Source organism: Abrus precatorius, unplaced genomic scaffold (genome assembly GCF_003935025.1).
Source record: "Abrus precatorius isolate BTA unplaced genomic scaffold, Abrus_2018 Scaffold138, whole genome shotgun sequence".
Classification (NCBI taxonomy): domain Eukaryota; kingdom Viridiplantae; phylum Streptophyta; class Magnoliopsida; order Fabales; family Fabaceae; genus Abrus; species Abrus precatorius.
This window is the reverse complement of record NW_020874334.1, coordinates 5001-15543: the sequence shown is the minus strand read 5'-3', so window position 1 is coordinate 15543 and position 10543 is coordinate 5001. Positions and strand designations below refer to the sequence as shown.

Sequence of the window (10543 nt, the reverse complement as noted above, 5' to 3'; positions counted from 1 at the left end):
CCTTTTGGAGTTCTTCAAGCTCTAGCAGACGGAACAAAACTACTTTTCAAGGAGAATCTTATTCCATCTAGAGGAGATATTAATTTATTCAGTATCGGACCATTCATATCAGTCATATCAATTATAATAAGCTATTCAGTAATTCCTTTTAATTATAACTTTGTTTTATCTGACCTCAATATCGGTGTTTTTTTATGGATTGCTATTTCAAGTATTGCTCCCATTGGACTTCTTATGTCAGGATATGGGTCAAATAATAAATATTCCTTTTTGGGTGGTCTACGAGCTGCTGCTCAATCGATTAGTTATGAAATACCATTAACTCTATGTGTGTTATCAATATCTCTACGTGCGATTCGTTGAGACAGAAGCTTTTCGATACTATTGCTATACTCCCCCCTTTCTTTATAGTGCTTTCTAGTAAAGAAGGATAATAAATTGAATATATATCCTTATCATTATTCTTTTTCGAAATTCGGATTGAAGAATTTAATCAGATAGTTATATGAGTGAAATAAAACAGCTTCTATTGAATAGAATTTATTAATTCTATATATATACTATATTACTTATAGTTATATATTACTTATAGTTAATAGATAGTATGAGGAGTTAAAATTGCAGTCAAAATATTGAGTCTCATTTTCCATGTATAAGAATTAAGTGAAAAAAAAAATTCTATTCTATTTCTTCAGTAGAAGAGGTCATTTACCCCCAAGGTTGGTTGATTAGTCATCCTGTCTTGAAGCGGGCACAAAAGAAAAACCAACCTTTTTTTTGAGTTTTCACTATCATTTGTATGAATTATCATACATGTATTAACATAACTAAAGGGGTTTAATAAAAAAATGAATGGATGGGTAGAAACACCAAAATACACAAAGGATTAGTAACGCAAATTTTTTTAAATATCCAAAAGAGCATTTATACATAATAGAAAAAGAATACTAATTGGGGCTTTAAGTTGGTAGAAAAAATCAGGCAGTACTCCCTACAATTCCGATCCAGAGTATGCTCCCATCCACTGATTAAATAAATGACTATCAGGAACGAAATAATCCTTTACTTTTGTTTTCATTAATTCACTTTTTTTTTTGAGTCCCTTTTTAGTTGCACAAAAAAAGGCTAGGAGCGAAAGAAAAAGTGATACCCTTTTTCTTTTTTTTTCTTACATCTATATTCTAGGAAGATGGAATTCATGTCATAATTCAGAAAACGAATGTATAATTCTTTTTTGTAATCGAAAATGATGGAGAAGTTATTGAGAATTCTATAAAGAGTATTTTATTGAAGAATTCAGTTATTACTCAACAAATTCCAATTTTTTTTTAAAGGGATAAGATCAATTCAGAAGTACTTTTGTATCTTTTATTTATTCAAATAAAATTTGAAATGTATTTTTCTTTATTATTAATTTTTTCATTAAATAAAACAAACAGACAGAATTCAATTGGGTCTAATTCAGAACCGTCCGATAAAATCGAATCTTATCCATTTTATAAATATATCAAGAGATAAATAATCGGTCTGGTCCTTAGATTTATTGAAGGCTTAAAAGGAGCCGTATGAGGTGAAAAATCTCATGTACGGTTCTGTAATAGAGATGGGAACAGTAATGTTATCACCGACTAGGATTATCTAACAGCTTAAGTACAGTTGATATAGTTGAAGCGCAATCCAAATATGGTTTTTGGGGATGGAATTTGTGGCGTCAACCTATGGGTTTCATCGTTTTTCTAATTTCTTCTTTAGCAGAATGTGAAAGATTACCTTTTGATTTACCAGAAGCGGAAGAAGAATTAATAGCGGGTTATCAAACCGAATATTCGGGTATCAAATTTGGCTTATTTTACATTGCTTCCTATTTAAACCTATTAATTTCTTCCTTGTTTGTAACAGTTCTTTACTTTGGTGGTCCGAATATCTCTATTCCGTACATATTTGTTTCTGAATTTTTTGAAATAAATAAAGCATATGGAGTTTTTGTAACAACAATTGGTATCTTTATTACACTAGCTAAAACTTATTTGTTCTTATTCGTTTCTATCACAACAAGATGGACTTTACCTAGGCTAAGAATAGATCAATTATTAAATTTTGGATGGAAGTTTCTTTTACCCATTTCTCTCGGTAATCTATTATTAACAACTTCGTCTCAATTGTTTTCACTATAAAAAACGGACCTTCTATATTCATAACTTGTCTCAAACAAGAGAAAGAAAAAAAACAAAAATAATCAGAGATATTCACGATATGTTCCTTATGATAACTGGATTTATGAATTATGGTCAACAAACAGTCCGAGCTGCAAGGTACATTGGTCAAAGTTTCACGATTACCTTATCTCACGCAAATCGTTTACCTGTAACTATTCAATATCCTTATGAAAAAATAATCACATCGGAACGTTTCCGTGGTCGAATACATTTCGAATTTGATAAATGCATTGCTTGTGAAGTATGTGTTCGTGTATGTCCCATAGATCTACCCGTTGTTGATTGGAAACTGGAAACTGATATTCGAAAGAAACGATTGCTTAATTACAGTATTGATTTCGGAATCTGTATATTTTGTGGTAACTGTATTGAGTATTGTCCAACAAATTGTTTATCAATGACTGAAGAATATGAACTTTCGACTTATGATCGTCACGAATTGAATTATAATCAAATTGCTTTGGGCCGTTTACCAGTGTCAGTAATTGATGATTATACAATTCGAACAATTCAAATAAAATTAAGTTAATTATAATATAATTATAAAATCTTTTTCTAAAAATAAAGATTATATAAATCAAATCATATTCGATATATTTCTATATATAAATATATGTATTTGAATAATATATATGAATAATATAAATTTGGATAATAAGAAAAATGTTATTAAAAAAAAAGAATAAATCTTAGAGGTAGATATTTTTATATTAGATATTCTATTAGTAGAAATATTCGATACATATATTATATATATACTTTAGTTTTCGTATAGTTTCAAACTACTCTTTCATAGAAAGAATGGAATGACATTGATCCTATAACTGTACCTATAGCAATTCACACTTATTATCTTAGGATTTGATTGAATTCAATGCGGAGAGAAATTTAGTATTTAGTATATAATTTTTTTCCTGGTCATATCAATAAAGTCATGAAATTTCGATTTATTTATCTCTTATTTTACATATAATGGATTTGCCTGAACCGATACATGATTTTCTTTTAGTCTTTCTGGGATCGGGTCTTATATTAGGAAGTCTAGGAGTAATATTACTTACCAACCCAATTTTTTCTGCTTTTTCGTTGGGACTGGTTCTTGTTTGTATATCTTTAGTCTATATTTTATCAAACTCCCATTTTGTAGCTGCATCGCAGCTACTTATTTACGTGGGCGCTATAAATGTTTTAATCATATTTGCTGTAATGTTCATGAATAGGTCAGAATATTACCAAGATTTTCGTCTTTGGACCATTGGGGATGGAATTACTTTGATGGTTTGTACAAGTATTTTTGTTTCACTAATAACTACTATTCCAGATACATCATGGTACGGGATTATTTGGACTGTGAGACCAAATCAGATTATAGAACAAGATTTTATAAGTACTAGTCAACAAATTGGAATTCATTTATCAACAGATTTTTTTCTTCCATTTGAACTCATTTCCATAATTCTTTTAGCTGCTTTGATAGGTGCAATTGTTGTGGCTCGCCAATAAGAACTTATTCTAACTAATAATCTAAATCTGAATTCTATTTTGTTTAATTTTCTCCCAGTTATTTCCGTTGAATTCTTGTTCATATTGATGAAATGAATCAAAATTGGTAAGGAGTTGGTCAATGATGTTCGAGCATGTACTTATTTTGAGTGCCTATTTATTTTCTATGGGTATCTATGGATTAATCACGAGTCGAAATATGGTTAGAGCCCTTATGTGTCTTGAACTTATACTGAATGCAGTTAATATAAATTTCGTAACCTTTTCTGATTTTTTTTGATAGTCGCCAATTAAAAGGAAATATTTTTTCAATTTTTGTTATAGCTGTTGCAGCCGCTGAAGCAGCTATCGGACCTGCTATTGTTTCCTCCAATTTATCGTAACAAAAAATCAACCCGTATGAATCAATTGAATTTGTTGAATAAATAGTATTGATTATAATAAATCATAAAAAGTAGAATTTAGAATGAATAGTGTAATATTTATCAATTCAAATTAGCATGTATGATACGCAACTTAGAATCATGTTTGTGAAAATAAATAAAAGAAATCAAAGTATTTTGGTCCTATTCTCTTCTTATGAATTGATCTATAAGTCTATTTTTATTAGCAAAAATTCTGATAAATCATTGATTCATCTGGTGTCTAAAATATAGAATTCATTTACGAGTTTACTAGATCGAAAATTTTCAATTTTTTGATGTTCAAAGATTTCTATAGATTCAATGTCACATTCAGTAAAGATTTATGATACATGTATAGGATGTACTCAATGTGTTCGAGCCTGCCCCACAGATGTATTAGAAATGATACCTTGGGACGGATGTAAAGCTAAGCAAATTGCTTCTGCCCCAAGAACAGAGGACTGTGTTGGTTGTAAGAGGTGTGAATCCGCCTGTCCGACGGATTTCTTAAGTGTTCGAGTTTATTTATGGCATGAGACAACTCGAAGCATGGGTCTAGCTTATTGATACGTTTCAAAAAACACCACACAAATACGTTTTTTTTTTACTGACAAAAACCCGCGCTCAAAATAGAAAAAAAATTGCTTTTCTATTTTGAGCGCGGGTTTTTCTGGTCTAAGTATATCTTATTTTTATCACGAATTATTTTCCTTGGTTAACAATAATTGTAGTTTTGCCAATAGCTGGAGGTTCCTTAATTTTCTTATTTCCTCATAAAGGAAATAAGGTGATTAGGTGGTATACTATTTGTATATGCTTAATGGATCTCCTTCTAACAACCTATGCATTTTGTTATCATTTAGAATTGGATGATCCACTAATTCAATTGACAGAGAATTATAAATGGATCCATTTTTTTGACTTTTACTGGAGATTCGGAATAGATGGACTCTCTTTAGGACCCATTTTATTGACAGGATTTATCACCACTTTAGCTACGTTAGCAGCTCAGCCGGTTACTCGAGAATCACCATTTTTTTATTTCCTGATGTTAGCAATGTATAGTGGTCAAATAGGATCATTTTCTTCTCGAGACATTTTACTTTTTTTCATCATGTGGGAATTAGAATTAATTCCCGTTTATCTACTTTTATCTATGTGGGGGGGTAAGAAACGTTTGTATTCAGCTACAAAGTTTATTTTGTACACTGCAGGAAGTTCCATTTTTTTATTAATGGGAATTCTGGCTATGGGTTTATATGGTTCTAATGAACCAACATTAAATTTTGAATCATTAACTAATCAATCGTATCCCATGGCGCTGGAAATAATTTTCTATATGGGATTTTTTATTGCTTTTACTGTCAAATCGCCAATTATACCTTTCCATACATGGTTACCAGACACCCACGGGGAGGCACATTACAGCACTTGTATGCTTTTAGCCGGAATCTTATTAAAAATGGGAGCATATGGATTGGTTCGAATTAATATGGAATTATTATCCCGCGCTCATTCTATATTTTGCCCCTGGTTAATGCTATTAGGTTCAATTCAAATAATCTATGCAGCTTCAACATCTCTTGGTCAACGTAATTTAAAAAAAAGAATAGCTTATTCCTCAGTATCTCATATGGGTTTCTTAATTATAGGAATTAGTTCTATAAGCGATACGGGACTTAATGGCGCTATTTTACAAATAATCTCTCATGGATTTATTGGCGCTGCGCTTTTTTTCTTGGCGGGAACTAGTTATGATAGACTACGTCTTCTTTATCTCGACGAAATGGGCGGAATGGCTATCCCAATGCCAAAAATATTCACCATTTTCACTATTTTATCGATGGCTTCTCTTGCATTGCCGGGCATGAGCGGTTTTGTTGCAGAATTGATAGTTTTTTTTGGAATAATTACCAGCCAAAAATATCTTTTAATTACAAAAATACTAATCACTTTTGTAACAGCAATTGGAATGATATTAACTCCCATTTATTTATTATCTATCTTACGGCAGATGTTCTATGGATACAAGCTTTTTAATACACCAAACTCTTATTTTTTTGATTCTGGGCCACGAGAATTATTTATTTCAATTTCGATCCTTATACCCGTACTATGTATTGGTATTTATCCGGATTTCATTTTCTCATTCTCGGCTAACAAAGTTGAAGCTATTCTATCCAATTTTTTATAGATAGTTTTCGTGAATATGAATAAATGAAAAAAAAAAAAGAAAAAATAGTAAAAAATCTTATGTACAATAAACAAAATATTTTTTTCTTGTATTAACTTACAAAAAAATGAATTTAAGTTGTAATTGAATATGCTTGTTGTTTGTGAGAACCCCTTGAATCACTACTACATTACTTGATTTAAAGGGTTCTCGATGATTTATGGGAAGTTTGCTTCATATATATATATTCTTTCTTATATATAATATAATGAATGGTTTCCATATTTATATTTGTGAAGTTTTTTTTCACTCACTTTAATTCAATTAGATGTAAATGAACCATAACTATGTAGTCCTATTCCTAATAGATTTATTCCTAAATAACATACCCAAATTATAAAAAAGCCCATAGAGGCCACTATTGAAGAATTTAAATTTTCTACTTTTTTCTTTTTTCTAGTATGTAAATAAATTGCGAATATAGTCCAAGTAATAAAAGCCCAAGTTTCCTTTGGATCCCAATTCCAATATGACCCCCATGTCTCATTAGCCCATACTGCTCCTGAAATAATACCTATTGTTAAAAGGATAAAACCTAGACTAATAATACGGTAACCCCAACGATCTAATTGTTGAATAAATTGAGACCTGTAATAATTTCTAGAAGAAGAAAAAGAAGTTTTTTGTAAAACATTATTTCTTTCATTCATATTCATGTATTTGATTTCAGCAAACGAAAATGATTCATTTAAAAAATACAAATTATTGCTTTTACCAATAATTTGTATGAGTTCTCGAAATGAAATGACTAAAATAGCTACTGATAATAATGATCCACATAAAAGAGTTGCATAACCCAATATCATCATACTTACATGCATAATTAACCAATGGGATTGTAGAGCAGGTACTAATAGTACGGATTTTTGCATTTCGGTTAAAAGACCTGAAGTAGCAAAGCCTTGGGTAAAAATAACACTTGGTGCGATTATTGTATTTAAATAGTTGTTTTTATGCTTTTTGAAGCATGGAACCATATAAAAAATGGAAAAATTCCATGAAAGAAAGATTAATGATTCATATAAATCACTAAATGGTAAATGGCCCGAAAAAACCCAACGAGTAACTAACAATCCTGTTATACAGAAAAAAGTTATTATCATGCCTTTTTTGGACGAATCATATAATCCTAGGATTTCATTGACCGATAAAGTTATCAAATGAATTGAAATTACAATTGATACAACCGAAAACGATATATGAATTAATATATGCTCTAAAGTTGAAAATATCATATAGAATAAATAAAAATCAGAATACTAGGAATAGAAATAGGAATTGAGTTCATTATAGGACTTATTCTTTTGGAGGATAAGATATCATGCCGCTACTCGGACTTGAACCGAGATGCTCTAGCACTGCTTCCTAAGAGCAGCGTGTCTACCAATTTCACCATAGCGGCTTACTCGAAATCATAATAACCAATTTTTAGTCAATTGTCAAGATTCAAATAAAGAATCAATTAAAGTGTAATATTTGTTTACTAAACATTAACGAATTAAAAGAAGTCTATTAGAGAATCTATTAGAATTTTCGAAATTCTATATCTATATATATATTATTATTCTATATTCTTATTCTAAATATATTACATTTTTTCTTATTCTAAATATATTACATTTTAGAAAATTTTAGAAAGGAATAGAAAAATAAAATTAAGAATATAGAATAAATAAAAAAATGGTGAAATTTTTCATCAAAAATGGAACACTACATTCAAAGTATTTTTTTATTTAGAATATCGTTATACATATCCTAAATTTGTAGAATACTAATTTAGATATGAAAAACGAATTTAGATATTCCAATTATATTAGTATTTTAATATTCAAAAATGTTATTTGAATAAAGTTAATTCAGATTATTCTGACGTTTGTATTTGTTACAAAAAAAACTTTTTGAATTCCCCGTAAAAATAGATTGTGCTAATGAAAAAGCTTTTAATGTTGTCCAATATCCCCTCTTTTTCCAAAAATTTTTTCGAATGATTTTTTTTGATATAGAAGTGCGCTTTTTTGGAACTGCCATCGAGTTAGTATAGTTTTTCATTGTTATAGTTCGATGTGAAAGACATTTTTTTCTGTAAATGAAAAGGAATTCTTCTTTAATTACCCATATATCTTATGTATCTTAATGCTCCCTTTTTGCTTCCTATCTCTAAAGTAAAACATTGAATATTATAACTCTTTTTCCAGACATGAATATCTTTTTATTGTAATGGAAAATACTCAATTAGTTCAAAAATGAACTAATGCTTAAAAAAAAAAGAATTATTGAGTAATGTCGTAGGAATTGTAATTTTTTAATGAATATCAAAATAAACGAATCTTCGTAGTTTTAGTGTAATTCATTATTTATCCTCACTCTATACTTTTGTATAATTGTAAAAAAAAAAATAGAAATTCACATTTTTATTTTTACATATTTCCTTTTTATTATTTTATTAAAATTACATTCATTATTTATTATAGTAATAGTAATAAATATGAGAAAAAAAAAGAAACTCTTTTTTTTTTTTTACTAGGAATAGGAATTTGGTTATTGGTCCATTTTCAGTTTGTACTTAGTAATATTCGAATGGAACAAAGATTCAGAACAATTAATGTAATTCTATTTCTAGATTCACTTCTTTTATTAACCGACCCTTTTCTTTACAAAAGAGATGAAACAAAACTGACGAATAAGAAACAAAATTCATTAAGAATCCAATCCATTTGTTTTGTTTTTGTATGGAATATACACATCAATCTTCATGGATCATACCTTTCATTCCATTTCCAGTTCCTATGTTAATAGGAGTGGGATTTCTACTTTTTCCGACGGCAACAAAAAATCTTCGCCGTATATGGGCTTTTCCTAGTATTTTTTTATTAACTATAGTTATGATTTTTTCGATTGATCTGTCTATTTATCAAATCAATAAGGGTTCCATCTATCAATATGTATGGTCTTGGACCATAAATAATGATCTTTCTTTAGAGTTTGGATACTTGATCGATTCACTTACTTCTATTATGTCAATTTTAATTACTACTGTTGGCATTCTGGTTCTTATTTATAGTGATAATTATATGTCTCATGATCAAGGATATTTGAGATTTTTTGCTTATATTACTTTTTTTAATATTTCAATGTTGGGTTTAGTTACTAGCTCGAATTTGATACAAATTTATATTTTTTGGGAATTGGTTGGAATGTGTTCTTATTTATTAATAGGTTTTTGGTTCACACGTCCTATTGCAGCAAATGCTTGTCAAAAAGCATTTGTAACGAATCGTATAGGAGATTTTGGTTTATTATTAGGAATTTTAGGTTTTTATTGGATAACGGGTAGTTTAGAATTTCGGGATTTGTTTCAAATAGTCAGTAATTTGATTTATAAAAATGAAGTTAATATTTTTTTCTTACTTTATCCGCCCTCTTGTTATTTTGTGGCTCAGTTGCTAAATCTGCCCAATTTCCCCTTCATGTATGGTTACCAGATGCTATGGAAGGACCTACTCCCATTTCCGCTCTTATACATGCTGCTACTATGGTAGCGGCGGGAATTTTTCTTGTAGCTCGACTTCTTCCTCTTTTCATAGTTCTACCTTACATAATGAATGGAATAGCTTTTATAGGTATAATAACAGTAGTCTTAGGAGCTACTTTAGCTATTGCTCAAAAAGATATTAAGAAAGATTTGGCCTATTCCACAATGTCTCAATTGGGTTATATGATATTAGCTCTAGGTATGGGATCTTATCGAGCCGCTTTATTTCATTTGATTACTCATGCTTATTCAAAAGCATTGTTATTTTTAGGATCTGGATCCATTATTCATTCAATGGAAGCTATTGTTGGATATTCTCCAGCTAAAAGTCAAAATATGGTTCTTATGGGTGGTTTAACAAAACATGTGCCAATTACAAAAACTGCTTTTTTAATAGGTACACTTTCTCTTTGTGGTATTCCACCTTTTGCCTGTTTTTGGTCCAAAGATGAGATTCTTAATGATAGTTGGTTGTATTCACCAATTTTCGCAATAATAGCTTGTTCCACAGCAGGATTAACTGCATTTTATATGTTTCGGATCTATTTACTTGTTTTTGAAGGATATTTAAACATTCATTTTCTAAATTTCAATGGAAAAAAAATAATTCATTCTATTCAATATCTTTATGGGGTAAAGAAGAAAAAATAAAAAA

The 10543-nt window shown here is 29.5% G+C and overlaps 1 pseudogene; it reads left to right on the top strand.

Moving 5' to 3' along the window:
• Positions 1 to 9787: 9787 nt before the first annotated feature.
• Positions 9788 to 10448, top strand: LOC113856970 (annotated as a pseudogene).
• Positions 10449 to 10543: the final 95 nt, after the last annotated feature.